Source organism: Pleurodeles waltl, chromosome 12, assembly GCF_031143425.1.
Source record: "Pleurodeles waltl isolate 20211129_DDA chromosome 12, aPleWal1.hap1.20221129, whole genome shotgun sequence".
NCBI classification, from domain to species: domain Eukaryota; kingdom Metazoa; phylum Chordata; class Amphibia; order Caudata; family Salamandridae; genus Pleurodeles; species Pleurodeles waltl.
Window position 1 is genome coordinate 330,058,799 of NC_090451.1, and position 17,379 is coordinate 330,076,177.

The window sequence follows — 17,379 nt, forward strand, 5'->3', positions numbered from 1 at the left end:
CCACCAACTAGGTCGGAGATAGTGTCCCGTCTGCGGCACCAGAGGCTGGGGAACATCCAGGTCGATATCAGCGGCTGGTGATCCTGGAGAAGGGAAGAGGCCGAAACAGATGCCGCAGACCCTTGACCCGGCAGATCAGCATGCCAGCCCCGAGCCTCCCAACCAGTGCATCACCGCCGTTGCCACCAGCAGTCACAGTCCCTGATTGCAACTGCTGCTGCACCCTCCCACTCCAACAGGGCAATGCTCAGATGCATCCTGCAGTGGATGGACTGCATTGAGAGCCCCCTTGCCAGCATTGAGCAGAGCCTGGACCAGCTCCTGGACCATATTGACAGTGCCTTCTTTTGAGCCCTTTTAAAAAAAAGTTTGTATTGGTGGGAGGGACATGTTGTTGGTGTAGATGGTGGGGAAGGATTTGGGATGGACTCTGGACTCTCCATTAGACTTTTTGGGGACATGATTATTTGTTCATGGAGAGGGGTGGGACTGTTGTGGGTAGAGAGGCAGGGTTTTCTATTGGTAAATAATTAAAGGGGATATTTGTTTTGTGTCTCAAATCTTTATTTTGGAGTTTTAGACTTTTAGTTTGCACTGCTGTCTTTTAGTGTAGTCTGTTATTTTAATCTACTAAAAAAAGTTTATGTCATTTACTTATACCCTTGCTCTATTGCTCTCAGCAACTATATATATTGACCACTAGGGGATTATTGCCCTTCCCTATTTTGCAGACAAAAACCTAGTACACCCAGACAACATCTTCATCAGTAGGAGTTAATCACTAACTAAACAATTCACTTCAATCCATAGTTCTTCTTTTACCTGAATAGATGAAGCGACTTAGGGGGTCATTACGAGCTTGGCGGGCGGCTAACCAAGTTTTCGCCCGCCGGCCCAGCGGGGATGAGGCCGCAACATAGGAGCCGGCTCCTAATGGAGCCGGCGGTGTTGCGGTTGTGCGACGGGTGCAGTAGCACCCGTCGCGCTTTTCACTGTCTGCTATGCAGACAGTGAAAAGCTGGCCGGGGCCCCTGCACAGCCCATGCCAGTGGCATGGGCAGTGCAGGGGCCCCCAGGGGCCCCAGGACACCCCTTACCACCAGCCTCTTCCTGGCGGTGCAAACCGCCAGAAACAGGCTGGCGGTAGGGGGGTCATAATCCCCAGGGCAGCGCTGCTTGCAGCGCTGCCCTGGCGAATTATCACCGCCGGGGCTAAAACGGCGGGAAACCGCCGGCCCCGGCGGTGCGACCATAATACTGGTCTCCGTACCGTCAGCCTGTTGGCAGTACGGACGCCACATTACCCCTGGCGGTCTCTGACCGCCAGGGGCGTAATGACCACCTTAGTCTTCTTACTGGAGGGTTTCTCCTAAGGTAGCATCTTAAGGGGATGTTAGGGGTAGTAGTAGCAGACTAGTGTGCTAACAGGGAAGATAGAAGGTATCACTCCTACCTATGCAAACACCAACCGCAGGAAGGTTTTCATCACTGCCAACTAGATTGAAAGAAAACAGAGAGTTTGTGGGTCATATGTTATAACTTTAGAAAGACCCAGACCAGACTACCACAATGACAACATTAGACACACAACAAAGAAGACCATATGATAACAAAATTTAGCAATATCAATTTCTTCTGAGCGAAGGTGGGGAGCTATGAAACTAAACTTGGAAGTGAAATAATGGAGCCAGGAGAAGTGGGCTCAGACTCGAGTGGCTGGACCAGGTTAAGCGTTCACGGAAAACACACAAAAGGCATGAATGATGATGTTGATGGAGCTGGTGTGGAATATTACTTGGGTAATAAAAGGCAGAACGTCATGCAGGGAATTGATGTTGCTTTCACCACATTCACCCCAGCAAGTGTGTGATTCATTTATGGTGTAAAATTAGGTCACACCTCAATAAATCACACAGACCGGGGGAAGAGGGTTAGGGGCTCCATGAATTGATGGGGAGGGGGATTTGGGGAAAGGTGTGAGAAAAACAAACACTATACCAAAGAAACCATAACAATATTTGTTGGGATGCTAAGCAGCACACTATCATCAATCTGTTGTGGAAGGACACAAAGGGATAAGTAAGTATAATACAGTTCAGTTAATACGTTGGAAACAGTCCTTCTGCCCCAGAAAAGCCCCAGACAGTATATCCTAAGTGTTATGTCTTCTAGTTTTGAAACATGGAAGACTGAATGCATCCCACTAGGCTCTAAAAAATATGATTGTTAAAAACAAAATTATATTGTGTTGCCAAATTGAGTGATGCATCTCCAGTCTTCTTGGAATGTCCGTCACTCTAGTGCCTGTCTGAACCTGTCCGGTAGGTAAGCTGGAGTCTTGAACTTTCCCCAAGGTCTGCTCGTGCAGGAGAGGACTAGGGGAAGGTCGCATATTGGAAGAAACAGTAGCCTTATTGTACAGTAAAGGAGATGGACAAAAGATAGCAAGGTATGCTTCATGGGGAGCAAGGAGTATACCAAGAAGACTCAGAGGCAGAGCAAGAACATAAGAGGAGTTTCACATTGAGCTAGCAATGCAACAAACTCATATTCAGCGTCATTTCCAAATCAACGCGCCTCTATCCAGTTCAAAGAGCTGAGTAAGTACTAGGCCTCAGGGTCTTTGCCATCATTATGGGTTCTCTTGGAAGTCAAACACTTTCCCCTTTCTAGCTATTGAGGTAGTCCCACCCTGAGCCCTTCCATCTTCCTTCCCCAGATACAGAGAAGCTCAGTCCCAGTCCCAAACAAAGCAAAGTAGAACTGTGGAGTGCACTGCTGTTGAAGAACAAATAGAGAAACAGAACTGGAGTATTTTTTTGTGTAGATTTTTGGTTTGGCAACTAAAGTGGCAGGTCTGTTCTGAGGATCCAGAAAAAAGGAGTAGACCCTGAAGGTAAATTTCACTACTTTGGAAAGGCCAATCACTTTCAGGAAAAATGATCACCCACTAGCCCCCAAACATCATCAGAAACAAGTTTACATATTTGTTGAACTCCCTCCATCACTGTCAGTCACCACATACATCAGTCATCACTAACAAATTCACAATCAATCAATATATCACCACTCTATGGTGCAATAGTTACTTAGTAGTTCCCTCTTCCAATCCAAGCACAATGGTTGAACAAAATATCTTGTTGGCATCCACACATCGAATTAGGCACTGGCACTGGCAGTCTTTTAATCAATTATCTCCTAAGGCAGCCGTGCTAGGTGATGTAAAAAATAGGATAAGCAATGGCATGTGAGGGAGGCAGGCATTATCTCCAATGTCCCGAAGGGTATGTGGGGGCTTCTTCACTGCATGCTGGTCCAACTTCAATTCAGGCTTATATGTGACTATAAAATCAAAGGTGGGGCAGCAGAAATCCGACACAAACATAATGTTACACTAGGATTTTCTTTTAAAGAAAGAAAGAGAAAAAGAAGCTGAACAAGAAATTAAATAAAACATTGTAGGGTGGCACTGGCATACTCAAACCGGGAAGTAGAGTTAGTCCCCTAACTCTTGGGGACTACCTCAATCATCAAAATCGGCCCAAGAGGTCCCAACTTATGGCATTTTAAGAGTTTGAGAACCTTTGACCTTCTGCCATCATATCTTAATTTACCCCTGGGGTGTGCCATGTCCCGGGGGTCTCCACAAGTTTTAATAATTCATTTTTGTCCTAGAGAGGGGACAGATGTGGGGTCCCCTCCCAGATGCTCTGTCTCAACAGAGGACCCCATCCCCTGTGCATATTTTTCACATAGTGGGTTGAGATCCCAGCTTCCTGTAGGGGGTTGCCATGCAGGAGCCGGCTGATCAGCAAGGGGTCGACTCCCTCAACTGCACCCAATGTAACAGAAGCATGGGGTGGGACTGGGCCCTCCCAAAAAGGAGACACAAAAAGAAAAAAGATATGCGGGCTCCGGCATAGTGTGAGACTCATCGTTAAAATATGTTATAATATTCACTGCTCCTGGAGAAGCGCCCCATAATGCTCAGAAGGGCTTTTCTTATGTGCCTATTTTGTCCTGCACAAGGTAGCTCCAGTGTGGTTGGGGCACCAACAACATCATGAAAGAAAAGTGGGGGGATTGCAGGAGTGCAGCACCTCCCCCTCAAGAACTTTTAAGAAAGACTGACACTATGGGGGTCATTCTGACCCTGGCGGTAGACTACCGCCAGGCCAACGACCGCGGATGCACCGCCAACAGGCTGGCGGTGCATCCATGGGCATTCTGACCGCGGCGGTACCGCCGCGGTCAGAAACGGAAAACCGCCGGTGTCCCGCCGGTTTCCCGCTGCCCTGGGGAATCCTCCATGGCGGCGCTGCAGGCAGCGCCGCCATGGGGATTCCGACCCCCTTACCGCCAGCCTGGCTCTGGCGGTTTTGACCGCCAGAACCTGGCTGGCAGTAACGGGTGTCGCGGGGCCCCTTGGGGCCCCTGCAGTGCCCATGCCACTGGCATGGGCACTGCAGGGGCCCCCTAACAGGGCCCCACCAAGATTTTCAGTGTCTGCCAAGCAGACACTGAAAATCGCGACGGGTGCATCTGCACCCGTCGCACCCCTTCCACTCCGCCGGCTCCGAATCCTCATGGAAGGGGGTTTCCCGCTGGGCTGGCGGGCGGCCTCCTGGCGGTCGCCCGCCAGCCCAGCGGGAAACTCAGAATTACCGCGGCGGTCTTTTGACCGCGCAGCGGTATTCTGACTGCGGTACTTTGGCGGGCGGCCTCCGCCGCCCGCCAAGGTCAGAATGAGGCCCTATGTTTGTTAGGTTTGCCAGGTCGCCAGGTCGTGAAATCCAGGATACCTCTGGGATTTCAGCAGTGTCTTAAAGCTTTCCCCAGGAGTGCAGCGCTCTCTAGGGTTGCTGCCTGGATGTGTATAAAGGAAATACATGTGCTAAAAGGCCCTCTAGGGACTAGGGGGCATAATTAAACTTTTTTCCACAAAACTGTGCTAATGCAGTTTTGTGGCAAAAAGATTAGTGTTGGCCTGCACCATTACACAGCACCAGTTGGGCGCTATATTAAAGGAATGGCGCAAGCTGGAACTAAGCTTGGGCTAGCGTTAACAAAAGCTACCCTAGCTAGGTGGGGGTGGCGGTATAGGGTGAGGAGGTTGTGTGCCAAAAAAAGATGTTAGGATGGTTTGCGGCACAAAAAATGCCGCCAACCAGCCTTGCATCATTTCCAGATGCACAACCATCCAAAAACATGAAACATGACTCCTGTCTTAGAAAAGACCACCCCAATAGCCAGCACAGGGGGCCAGTGTCCCCTGGGCATGGCATGGCATTGCACCCATTGCCATGCAGGGGGGCCCATGTCAGGGCCCCCAATGGCACTTAAAAATATTTTTGAGAAATACCTACCTATACTTACCCTACTTACCTGGGTTCCCCATCCTGTCATGTCCCTCTGGTGTGGGTGGGGATGTTCCTGGGGCTTGAGGTGGGCACCTGTGGACCCATTCCATGATGTTTGACCATGGAAATGGGTCTACAGATCCCCTAACGGCTGGTCTTACCCAGGTGTTAAATAATGGCGCTAAGCAAGTTAGTGCCATTATTTGGGTCCACCTCCCAACTGTGCGTCATTTTAGCACGGGGAATAAATATGGCGCTATGGGAATAACATACTTTTTTGGATGGGAATGCCTACCTTGCATCTCATTGACGCAAGGTGGGTTCAGGTATCCAAACAGTGGTGCAAACTCCAATGTTGTGATGCTAGGCCGGTCTACTGCCAAAATGTAAATATGGAAATCAGTTTGCACCGCATTTACGTAAAAAAAAGAGGCAAATGTGGCGCAAACAGAGTATAAATAAGTCTTTGGTTACATGCAATGTAATTAAAATGTGACTTTTGTCCGGGAGCACTCCCTGATTAGGCTGTGGTCCCCTAACGGAACAAAGTCATCCTGAAAGGGTGTGGTGGCAGATTAGATCCCAGAGAAACTACTGTGGTTGATGGTCAATGATCCGGTAAAGGGTCTTGTATCCTAACTCGACTGAATGAGGGTAATGGGTTGTGTAGTCTCCGTGGGGGAGGGGAACAGCCAGTGACCCATGGGATCGGGTTTAGACCTATCTGCTTTTGCACTAAACTCTTATCAGGAACAGTGTGGTGGGCACAGTGTTGCGTGATCTAAGGTAAGGGTGGGCTCAGACCTGCTATGTCCATGAAGGTGGTTAGTGTCCTGGATGCATCCAATCTAGAAACTGGAGGGTTTTTAGTGTAATCTGGGTTCCCTATGTAGGTAGGTGGACACATGGTTGAGCTAGGTGGGTGATCTTAGCATAGGCAGGCCAGTGGACGATCTCAGTGGTAGCGGGCAAATGGTGTATCTGGTCATAAGCCATTCCCACTTCTTACCACTGAGTATGTGGGAATAACCATGAGTGATGGTTATCCCTTCCTTACTTTCAGCTGGTGGCAGTGTTTGTTACAATTGGGTTCCACCCATTCAGTACACCTGGGTGTTTTGCTTTTTGGATACCCACACACTTTTTACTGTGGGTGAGCCTCATTATATATGTCTCACCCATGCTAATCACATGGTAAATGGATGGCACCTCTGTATAATGATGATCAAAGTCTGCAAGTACAAAAGTTAGGAACTGTGGGGATTTCAAATGATCTTTGGATAAATTTGAATACATTGTTTGAGATTTGTATTCCTATAGGTTCGCGGTTGGAGTACAAGAGTGCTGTTCCAGAATAGTCCACCTTCTATTGTGATGGTGGAAATATAAATTAATTCTTGAACATTTGAAGACTAAAGTACTGCAAATATCAAATGTGCAGCTGCAGTTTGCAGTTGTATATTGTGTAGACTGCTGATTCTCAATCAGGGCCTGGAGTCAGAGAGAAAGGCAGACATAAGTGCAGATGCTACATGAGTACACACCCTTTACATATTAAGCCAGTGGGTGCACACCTACTTCACTGATATGCACTCAGTCATATTACACATTTTTCTATGGTGGTAGTGGCCTGGCGCTGACCTCCCCCACAATCCATATCATCTGAGCAGACCGATATTGTTATGCCTACACCTTCCTGCACAAAAACAATCCCCTGAGACATTTTCCTTTCTGTGTGTGCTGCAGTATGCAGTGCACATAGAAAGAGGAAAAAAAGAGGAGAACTAAGCCTATTTCACCTTGTTACGCCTCACCTGGAGAGGCATAGCAGTTTTGGTGCATTCCCTGGTGTACCACTTATGGTAATTCTGGAAATGCGTCAAAATCAATGGATGTTGTGTGAGAACACCCATGCACCACCCATGGAATGCGTCCCTGGGGCAGAGTAATGTAACACAGTGCTTTGTGTTGCATTGTGTCACTCTGGATTAATTAAGTCGCTCAGGATCAAACAAGGTGGCCTTGCGTGGCTTGATAAATAGCATTTAGTAGCTGCAACATCCTTACATCTCGGTGCGTGATGCAAAAGTGACTCAAATACTACATAAGTAAGGCCCTAAGTTTATATTTATTGATCTACAATAGGGGTAGGAATGTTACTTTGGCCACCCCTGCAGATGCAGTTCATGAGAAATGAAGTACAATGACTGCAATGCGAACAGGAGACATTAATGTCCAATGCCTGCAATGTCCCTTTTGGTTTTCCTACACTGGCACAGGACTGCTGCAAAGAAACAGGCTACATTCCAGAGGATTATCTTTTGGATTTATTTTCCTAATAAAGTTTTATTAGTGGTGTAGCAACATTGTTAAGAGATTTTGAGCCCAATTGACTGTATTTACACTTTCCATTTTAGCCTTTTTTTTTTACTTAAACAGTAACTTAAATACTACTCATTTTTAACCATTGACCTTTTCATGTTTTTTTCTTAGCATAAACTACGTTTTTACCTCTGCCCATTACTGAACCGTAAGGGATGGTTTTAGAGTTTAGTGGTAATGGAAAACCCTCTAATTTGCAGGGGAAGTGGTGAGTTCTCTATGGAGAATCCTCTGGTGCAATTAACTCCATTAAGGAGTGGAAACGGCAGAGGTAACACCTTTAGTCCTAGATTTGCGATGAAATGCACGGTTGCTTGCGTAGTGATTTTCAATTTTGGGCTATGCTTGCAGGTTTTTGTAATGACGCAAAACATTGCATCATTTTGCATCATGCAGTCACCATGTAAAGCCTAAGTAAATAACGCTCTTAGGCCCTTATTATGCGTTGCCATTATTGAATGTAAGAATTAGCGCTCCCAATAAAAAACAACACTGAGGTGTTCTGTATTACCACCTATTACAAGTTTTTGGGGAATAACATTTGGATTTTTCTGTACAAAAAAGTGCATATTTCAGTATTTACCAGGAATTTCTCCCTCAATACATATCGGCAAGGTCTAACCTGTTGATATTTTACACAAACCCCATAATTCCGATATGTGCGGAATTCCAGCTAGGGTCATGGTGAGGTGATGCTGCTGCCAGCAGCAGTGCCACATCAGTAGACTGCTGCAGACCGTATCATGACCCATGATACGGCCTAGGGGTGTTCTTCTGGCGGACACTGCTGCTGGCAGCAGCGCTGTGTCACGTCTCCTGCGGGAGGACCCCCTGCAAGCAGGTAAGTCGGGTGCTCTGACAGGGGAGGGAAGTGGGGGGTGTTGTGTGGGTGTGTGTGTGATTGTGTGCCTGCATGTGGGTGTGTGGTGTGTGGAATGCGTGTGTGCATGAATGGGTGTGAGTGTCCGTGTATGTTGTGTGGTGTGAATGCGTGTGTGCTAGAATGTATGTCAGTGTGTGTTGATGCATATGTGAATGAATGTATGCATGCGTGTGTGAATGTGGGTATGAGTGTGTATGTCGTGGAGATCAGGAGGGGGAGGGTAGGGAGGACTCTGGGGAGGGGGAGGTGGGTGGGGGAGACCCCTATCAGTGTCAGGGAAGGAATTCCCTGGCACTGATAGTGCCTACCACCATGGTTTTTGTGGTGGTAAGATTGCAATGAAAACTATGGCGGTAGGCGGGGTCATAATCCTGCGGATGGGATAGTGACGGCCACCTGGCTGGAGACTGAAGTCTCCAGCCCGGCGGCTGTTACCGCCTTGGCAGACGGAGTGGTACATTGGTGATTTGGCTTGAGCCAAACCGCCAATGTCATATTTTGGGGAAAGGTACCGCCAGCCTGTTGCCAGTACCTTTCTCCAAAATACCGCCGTCCGCCAGGGACATAATGAGGGCCATAGTCATATCTTTCTATGTGTGGAGACTCTGCAGTCATACAGATACCACTAGCCTAGTCAAATGCCCATGTGAATAGCAAACAATTGTAAACTTCCACAAAAGTAAGTGAAGGTTGACCTAATCAGGCCCTCTATATTTTAACTCCTGACTACACTGCATTAGGATTGTTGATTCCTCCATTCTTCAATACATCTGACAATGACCAGCTATGAGCTTTCCCAATTGACCTAATGGAGAGCCAAAAGTATGCTAAGATTCTTTGGTCCATCTTTACCTTTGAATAGCTGGATTCTCTGCAGGATCAGAAAGAGCACAATAACCTTCAACTGTCTCTCCTACCTTTGCTTTGCCAGTGACATCCCCACAGATCTTTACTTTTGATGAATTTCTAGGCCCTACTGTTTTGTGTCAAGGACAGAAAGGAGCCTTTTAAAATGTTGAAATGTTCTATTCCGTTGAATGATTCCTAGCTTTATTGCATGCATGACAAATTCAAAGGAGCAAACCTTCAGTTTTTCACCTTCTTTCACAGGACAAGCTCAACTGATGCCAGCCAAAGGTCCAGGACCCAAGGCGGCACCTTCTGGAGACTAGGAACTTATTGCAGCAGAGGCCAGTAGGGCTCAGGCAGGTCCCATTGCAGGTCCAAGCAGGTCCAGTGCAACAGGTCCGCTAGGCAGTTGCACAAAGGCATCTGGAGCTTGCTGTGTCCCTGTAGCTCAAAAAGGAGATCAGCCAACTGACCCTTGGAGTCACTCAAGTAGCCTAGGTAAAGGAAACAGGTCCACTTTTCCTTTTTGAAGCAGCAGGATAGCCCTCTGAGGGTCAAGGCAGTCCTCAAGCAGTAGGGTGGTCCTCTGGTAATAGCAAGATAGTCCTTTGGAGAACAAGGCAGTCCTTCTTCTATAATGTCCACAGGTCATGGAACATACTGAAGAGTAGCTCTAGATGTCCAATATTTATATGTAGTGCCAGCCTTTGAAGTGTAGGGGTTTACTGTACTATCCCTACATCTGGTTCTAAAAAGTTTTTGCTTTTCCCTGTCAAATCTCCAAGACGTCTGGGATGACAAAAGACTACTGTCAGATTCATTTATGTGTACAGGAGGCAAAGCCCTGTGAAAAGTAAATGAAGTGGGTACAGCTCTTCCCCCAGCAATCCTGACAGGATAGCCCATCCTATATACAACTAATCCCCTTTTGTGTCACTGTCTGAAAGGAAGACACAAACCATTAGCAGAGTAATTCACTGTCATGTGACGTAGGATATTGGCAGAAGGCACAAATGGACAGGGCAGGAAAATGCCTAGTGGCATTTTGAGAATTGTGACTTAAAATCTGACATTATCAATACAAGGTTATCACTTATTAAATGTAGTAAGTTAATAGTGAAAAACAATTCTAGGCGTTTTTCCACTACCAGGACATGTAAAACTTAAACCCGGATGTCTTACTTTTTAAATACAAGGCACAATGCCCTAGGAGTCTTTGGGGCCTACATTAGGGGTGACTTATAGGTATTAAAATGCAAGGTGTTGGCATGCCAAAAGGATTATTTTGCAGGTCGAAATTACAGTTTAAAATAAAGATTCCCTAAACATTGTATTCCTAGAAGACATCCAGATTGTGATATGGGTTCTCACCAATAAATTATTTGAGTAAACCTATGATTAATTTTTAAGTTTGAACTGAACCTCCACTTTTTGTCCAGGAGTTACATGTATATCAGAGCTCCAAGGAGGTGTTTGAACCAACCCTGGCGGTATTTACCTACTAGGGTGAGAAAAACACTAATGATGAAGCATGCCAAATATTCCTGAGAGATATGGCATTCACACATATATAGAAAATCTGGAGGCCTTTGCACTCTTGGTGTATGGTTGACTGAGATTAATGAGGTACTGTACATCACATTAAAGGGTCATCACAATCTCTAGTATCTCTAATCTATTTTAGTCAGGAATAAACGTTTTATATGAGTTAACAGGTTTTGTTAAATCTTTTGTTATTTCTTCTTTATTAAAATCATCATATAAATTCATCAATATTAGTCATTTCTTTTGTCAATAATCAAGTAATCGACAAATCATAATAAATGCATTGAGTGCATTTAATAAAGGAAATAAGCTCTGTTTTAGCAATGAGAGGGAAATAAAGGTGACAGTTCAGAAACCCAAAAGGAGTCCTGAATTAAAGAGAAATCATGAAGCATAAAGCTTCACCATCAAAATCATATCAATATTTCAATAATCATCCAAAGCAGAGCTTCTCATGAAGGAGGTTCAAGGCACTCAGTAGAACCTCACGCACATGACAAATGGGATAGTGAGAAGAGGTAACCTTCTCTAGGAAAACACACTATTATAGACAGACAAAATCAATATTGCAAATGCACATGGTTTCTTCTTTCTTTAGTCAACCAATCAGCTCTTGAGGCGCCCATGAGAATGCATTCACTCCCCATCTTCTCACAAGACCACAATATTCTTCAGTCAATAACTTCTAAGACTGCAACTATGTTTTATCGTGTAACTAACTGTCAACACCAGAACAGTATGCGCTCTATTGGCGTTCAAAAACGCAAAAAAAACATCACTTTAAAAATAACATGATTCATGAATTTTGCTGATATGTTGTATTTTACCCTTTTGCATTGCAGAGTTCAATCCTAAACACTTATTCTTAATATGTTTACAAATACTGTTTCTTTGCAAGGTATTGCTACAGGTTTTCAGAGTGGGTTAGGGTGTTGCCTCTTTCCAGGGCCTTCCAGAGACTTTCCCTGCAACATGCCTGGGCGTGGTTCTGGGCTGGGCCAAGACTCTATATAAGGAGAGTCAGCCCAACTCCCAGTGCTCACTATTCAGAGGTTCCAGTGCAGAAGAGCAGCTATTTCCAGAACTTCAGTTCCAGTGGCCTTTTTGATCTCCCAGTTCTGCTTTGAAATCTTCATTGGTGCATCTTGTTCCTGGGTGGTAAGACGGTAGTTGGGTTTATTCCCAATACCGTTTATTTTATCTAGAATTATCTCATTCTAAGATCTGATCGTTTATTTATGTTAACAATTTGTTTTAAGGTCATAGTCATAAAAAGTGCACTCAAGTATTTTTGTTAAAGTGTGTACATGGATGTTTATGAATCGGCAAGAAGTGCGATTCGTTTATAGTTTTGAAACTCATGTTACATTGCACGCCAGTGTTTATTGACATACACGTGGATATTTATGAATCAGCAGGAGGCGTGATTCATTTGAAAAGCTTTGAAATCTTGAGTTGCATTGCACGCTGGCATTTATTGACACATACATGATTGATCACGAATCGGCAAGAGGCGCGGTTCGTTTATGAAGCTTTAAAAGCTTGTGGAACATTGTGTGTTACTATTTATTGACATTTAAAAGAAGGTTTTGAAGTGACACGATGTATAATTCAATTTAAGATAATTTCAAAACCTGTCGCTAGTTATTGTGCAACCATTTCTTGACTTTGCATGGTGGCATTCGAGTCAGCAGGACATGCAATTTTTTACTAGAGTTTATTTATGTTGTGAACTGCATATTACCATTCCAGGATAATTGCTTGGTACAATTCGAGTTGACAAGTATGGGAAATATTTCTTGAACTATTGAACCCATTGAAAAATATTTCTTCTCTATTGTTTTAAGAGTGTAATCTGTGTTGAAAACATTTCAAGGAAAATATATATAGGATCAGAAGTTCTAGATGCAATATTATATGCTCCTAATATGCATATTCTTGTTATTCTAATTCATGCTTGAATAAGAAAAGTTTTATTTCAATTAATCTTGATTCCATTACAGGTATCTGATCATCACAAAATCTGTTCACTTTTAAAACTGCAATTCAAGATTGCTCATATTTTCAGAAAGACTATGGGGGTGATTCTGACCCCGGCGGTGGTCGGCGGGAGCACCGCCGACAGGCCGGCGGTGCCCCGCAGGGCATTCTGACCGCGGCGGTTCGGCCGCGGCAGATGCGGAAAATCGGCGGTCTCCCGCCGGTTTTCCGCTGCCCTTGTGAATCCTCCATGGCGGCGGAGCGCGGGGATTCTGACACCCCCTACCGCCATCCTGTTCCTGGCGGGTCTCCCGCCAGGAACAGGATGGCGGTAGGGGGTGCCGCGGGGCCCCTGGGGGCCCCTTCAGTGCCCATGCCAATGGCATGGGCACTGCAGGGGCCCCCGTAAGAGGGCCCCACTTTGTATTTCAGTGTCTGCTATGCAGACACTGAAATACGCGACGGGTGCCACTGCACCCGTCGCACCTTCCCACTCCGCCGGCTCAATTCTGAGCCGGCGTCCTCGTGGGAAGGATGATTTGCCCTGGGCTGGCGGGCGGCCTTTTGGCGGTCGCCCGCCAGCCCAGGGCAAATCCCAAAATACCCTCAGCGGTCTTTCGACCGCAGAGCGGTATTTTGGTGGGGGAAGTCTGGCGGGCGGCCTCCGCCGCCCGCCAGACTTAGAATGACCCCCTATGTTTATTAATATTTACTTCAGGTTATATTGTGTGTTCTAACCTTTTTTCCCATTAAAGGTCTCCTTCCCAGCAGTACCCTTCCTAATCCCCTCTTCCCCTCTTGAACTCTCACAGTCTCTGTGAATTGTCTATCAGAGTCTTGGAGTTGTTCATTAGAGGACGTGTTGGGAACGTGCGCAACCCCCGAGGATCTGGTGACTCTGACACTAACTCACTCAAGCTCTGATGATTCATCCCACATACAAGACTACATTCCCATGTGTGAGCTTCACATCTAACCTTCTAAATAGCAAGCCTATCCATTAGCTAGTAGTGGTCTTTTTTTAGAAGTCAAGTTGAGTCTTTTCTCTTTCTTTTCAAAGTTCCAGATCCTTTCAATCTCTTGTATTCTTTATTCTAAGACTCTTCTAATTCTAATTCTTTTAAAATCTGCTTCTTGTTTATTTCTCTGTTTGTCTTATTATCAAAATAACATCTACAACCCTTATAAAAAGCAAACAAGGTTCATAGGCAAAACTCAACCATTATTACTGCCACAAATATAGCTCTCCTTCAGTGGTAGCAAACCAGCTAATTGTAGAATCTCCTTTACCTAAATTCCCAAGAACACTAGTAGTTTCTAATGATTCTAACTCAGGTTTTAAGTTAGAAATGTTCTTTGTGAACTCTAAATTTGTCTTACTCTTGTCAGGCATGTAAGAACAGTAATGCTGAGCTTTCAGCATCTTGCAGACATTGCCTTTTTCTGCAAGTAAAATGTCTAAAGCTGAGCGAATTTATAAAACCCGTGATCTAACAGCAGCTAATTCTGTATTAACAACTAACAAAGCGCCATAAGTACTGGTTATCAATTTGTCTACTACAATTGAAAGCTTTCTAATTTTCTTATCATTTAAAACAACTCCCACTGGTGGAATGATTGCTACAAAAATATCTCAACTTATTGTGTTCCATCACTTATAGGAAGTGTATTTATGTGCGATGGTGTCATTGTCAAAGCATCTAGACTATTTCCATGATACATTTTAGGAAATAACAAAGCTAAATAGCAAAAGCCCGTCTAATTAGCGAGTAATTTAAAATAAGCATCCTGTCCACAAACAAAATAAACTCCTGGAATGACTGCTTCTTCTCCTTGCAGAATTTGCTACTAACCTCCCATCATTTTGAATGTGTGTTCACAACTGCTAATTCTCACAGGTCTCTTTCTGAATTCATTTCTTCTTTTGTAAACTCATATTTTTCCCTTTTGTCTTCTGTCTAATTTCAATTTAGGATAGATCACTACTACTTAAAATGTAACACTCATAATAATCTTGCATCTAGCTTTTGTTAGGAACATGTTTGTCTGCTGTCAGACATTTCTAAAAAACATAGCATCAAAAATAAAGCCAATAGTTTAGTTTCAGGCATTTTATACAAGGCAGCTCCTTAAAATTGTTATTTAGCTCCTTTAACGTTGTTTACAACAGTCTTCATATATTCATCTCTAACCCAATTCTGTCTTTTTCTAAATGTGTCATCCCTACTCTTTTGCTTCCGCCCTAGGCCTAGGGAAATCTTCTTAATTCTGTTTATTTAATAACATCAGTTTTTATTTCAGTTCTTTGCACTTTTTCATTTAATAGTGTCTTTCAAAATTTTTCTGAGTTAATTTTCAGCAGCTTTTCCCCTATAGCGTGTTTAGTGTGATGTCATGGAGGCTCAATTTGTTCAGATCTCAGATCAGTCAGATCCTCAACTGATGCATTTATCACATGATCCGTGTAGTAGCTCATTCAGGTGCAGAATACCTCCAACAGGGTACTCTCTCTCTTTTTGACCTTCTAGATGTCTGTTGATCCTTTTCCCTCTGTGTCACTTATGCTGCTTGGCTCTGTCTCCTTAGCAATTGTTGGCAGTATGTGTTTAACTAACGTAATTGATCTCAATTTCTTTCAACCATAGTTTCAAGGCCATTCAGCATCATGTGTGAATCTCCTTGTTACAATATTTGTTCCTTCTCCTGGATCATCCAATTGTTCTGATGCTGTCTCAACTGCGGTCTCACGTTGAGCTCTTGTTCTTCTTCATTAGTTTTTAATCCACTCTGTGATATTGCTGAGTCTTGGACTGGTGCAGTAGTCTGAGATACTTCACCTCCTTCTGCTTTTTTCAGTGATGCTGCTTGGTACAGAGCAGTCCCAGGTGCTCTTGGGTCTGGTTCGTAGAACACTATCTCTTCATAGGGACACTTCACCTTCTGAGTATGTGATGCATGCACCCAATTCAGTATCCCAGCACACTGATCAGCAGAGCTCGTGATCAGGTTTACTTGGAATGGCCCTTTCCATTGCGGTGCCAAGCAAGAATTTCACAGATGCTTCTTGATCTATATTGGGGCTAGGGTCATGACACAGTTCCTGATGTGGATTTGAAGCAGCAGCATCAACCTGGTAAGAGACAGAATGCATCACATCAGCTAATCCTTTGCAGTAATCAAGTATCATGTCATCTGTGATGTTCACAAGTGCATTCACAGGTTCGGCAGGTAGTCTCATTCCATGCCCCAATAGGATTTCATATGGTGATAATCCTGTCCTCCTATCAGGGGTACATTGGAGGCTCATCAATATCAAAGGCAAAGCATCTTGCCATGTCAGTGAAGTGGAGGCACACACTTTTACCAACCAGGGCTTCATAATTCCATTAAGCTGTTCAACAATTCCAGAAGCATATGGTAGATAGCTACAATGGAACCTCTGTTTCACCCATAAAGCTGCACACAGCATTCTAAGGACTTCCTTGTTGAAATGAGTCCAGCTATCTGACTTTAGAGAAATGAATAGCCCAAACCTGGGTATTCAATTATGCTTAAGTAAAACTGTCATTTCTCTATGTTGGGTAAGGTTCCACCCATCAAGAGAAAATGCACACTGTAACCAGCGTGAATCATAGCCTGTTACAAATAGGCATCCTGATAGGGTCCATCTGCAGTCTGTTAAAGAGGCCACCTGATCTTTCTATATGACTCAATGTAACTGGTGTACTTTCTGTACATTCATCTGTTGGCATGTCACACATCACTGGAACAATTCTTCTGTAAGCATCCTAAGTCTGGGGTCAAACCAATTTTGCTGGAACAACCTCATCATTGCATCCCTCCCAAGATGTGTAGGACCATATAAGAGTTGTGCCATGGGAAACAAACTGTCCGGCAGCACTGGTCTTCTGTCTGCCGAAATCCAAATGTTATTTGCATTTTTGCCACATCCTGCTCTAATCCAACCGTGCTGCTATACTCCTGAAATCTCTTCCTGCAGCCTCTTTAATTCTTCCCAAGTATCATCCACTGACAACATCGAAAAAGCAGGGTCCTCTTCATATTAATTTGTGTAAGCTCTGTTAAATGTGCAAGCACAGTATCGTGCAACTTCAGAAGGAAACCTGTTTCCAACTGTGACGTAGCCATTGCCCCTTCAGTTACCAGCACATTTAACTATTGCAATTTCTGTAGGCATCTGAAGGGCATCAAGCAGTCTTTTTACATGTTCACCATTACGCATTGATCATCTAGATGTGTCACGAACTGCACTCGACTTCTCATCTCTGCACGCAGGATTGGAGAACACACCCGGTCTTCTACAGGTTCTGGATAATCCCAGATAGGGGCATCCCTTACAAGTAGCCACGGTGCAGCTTG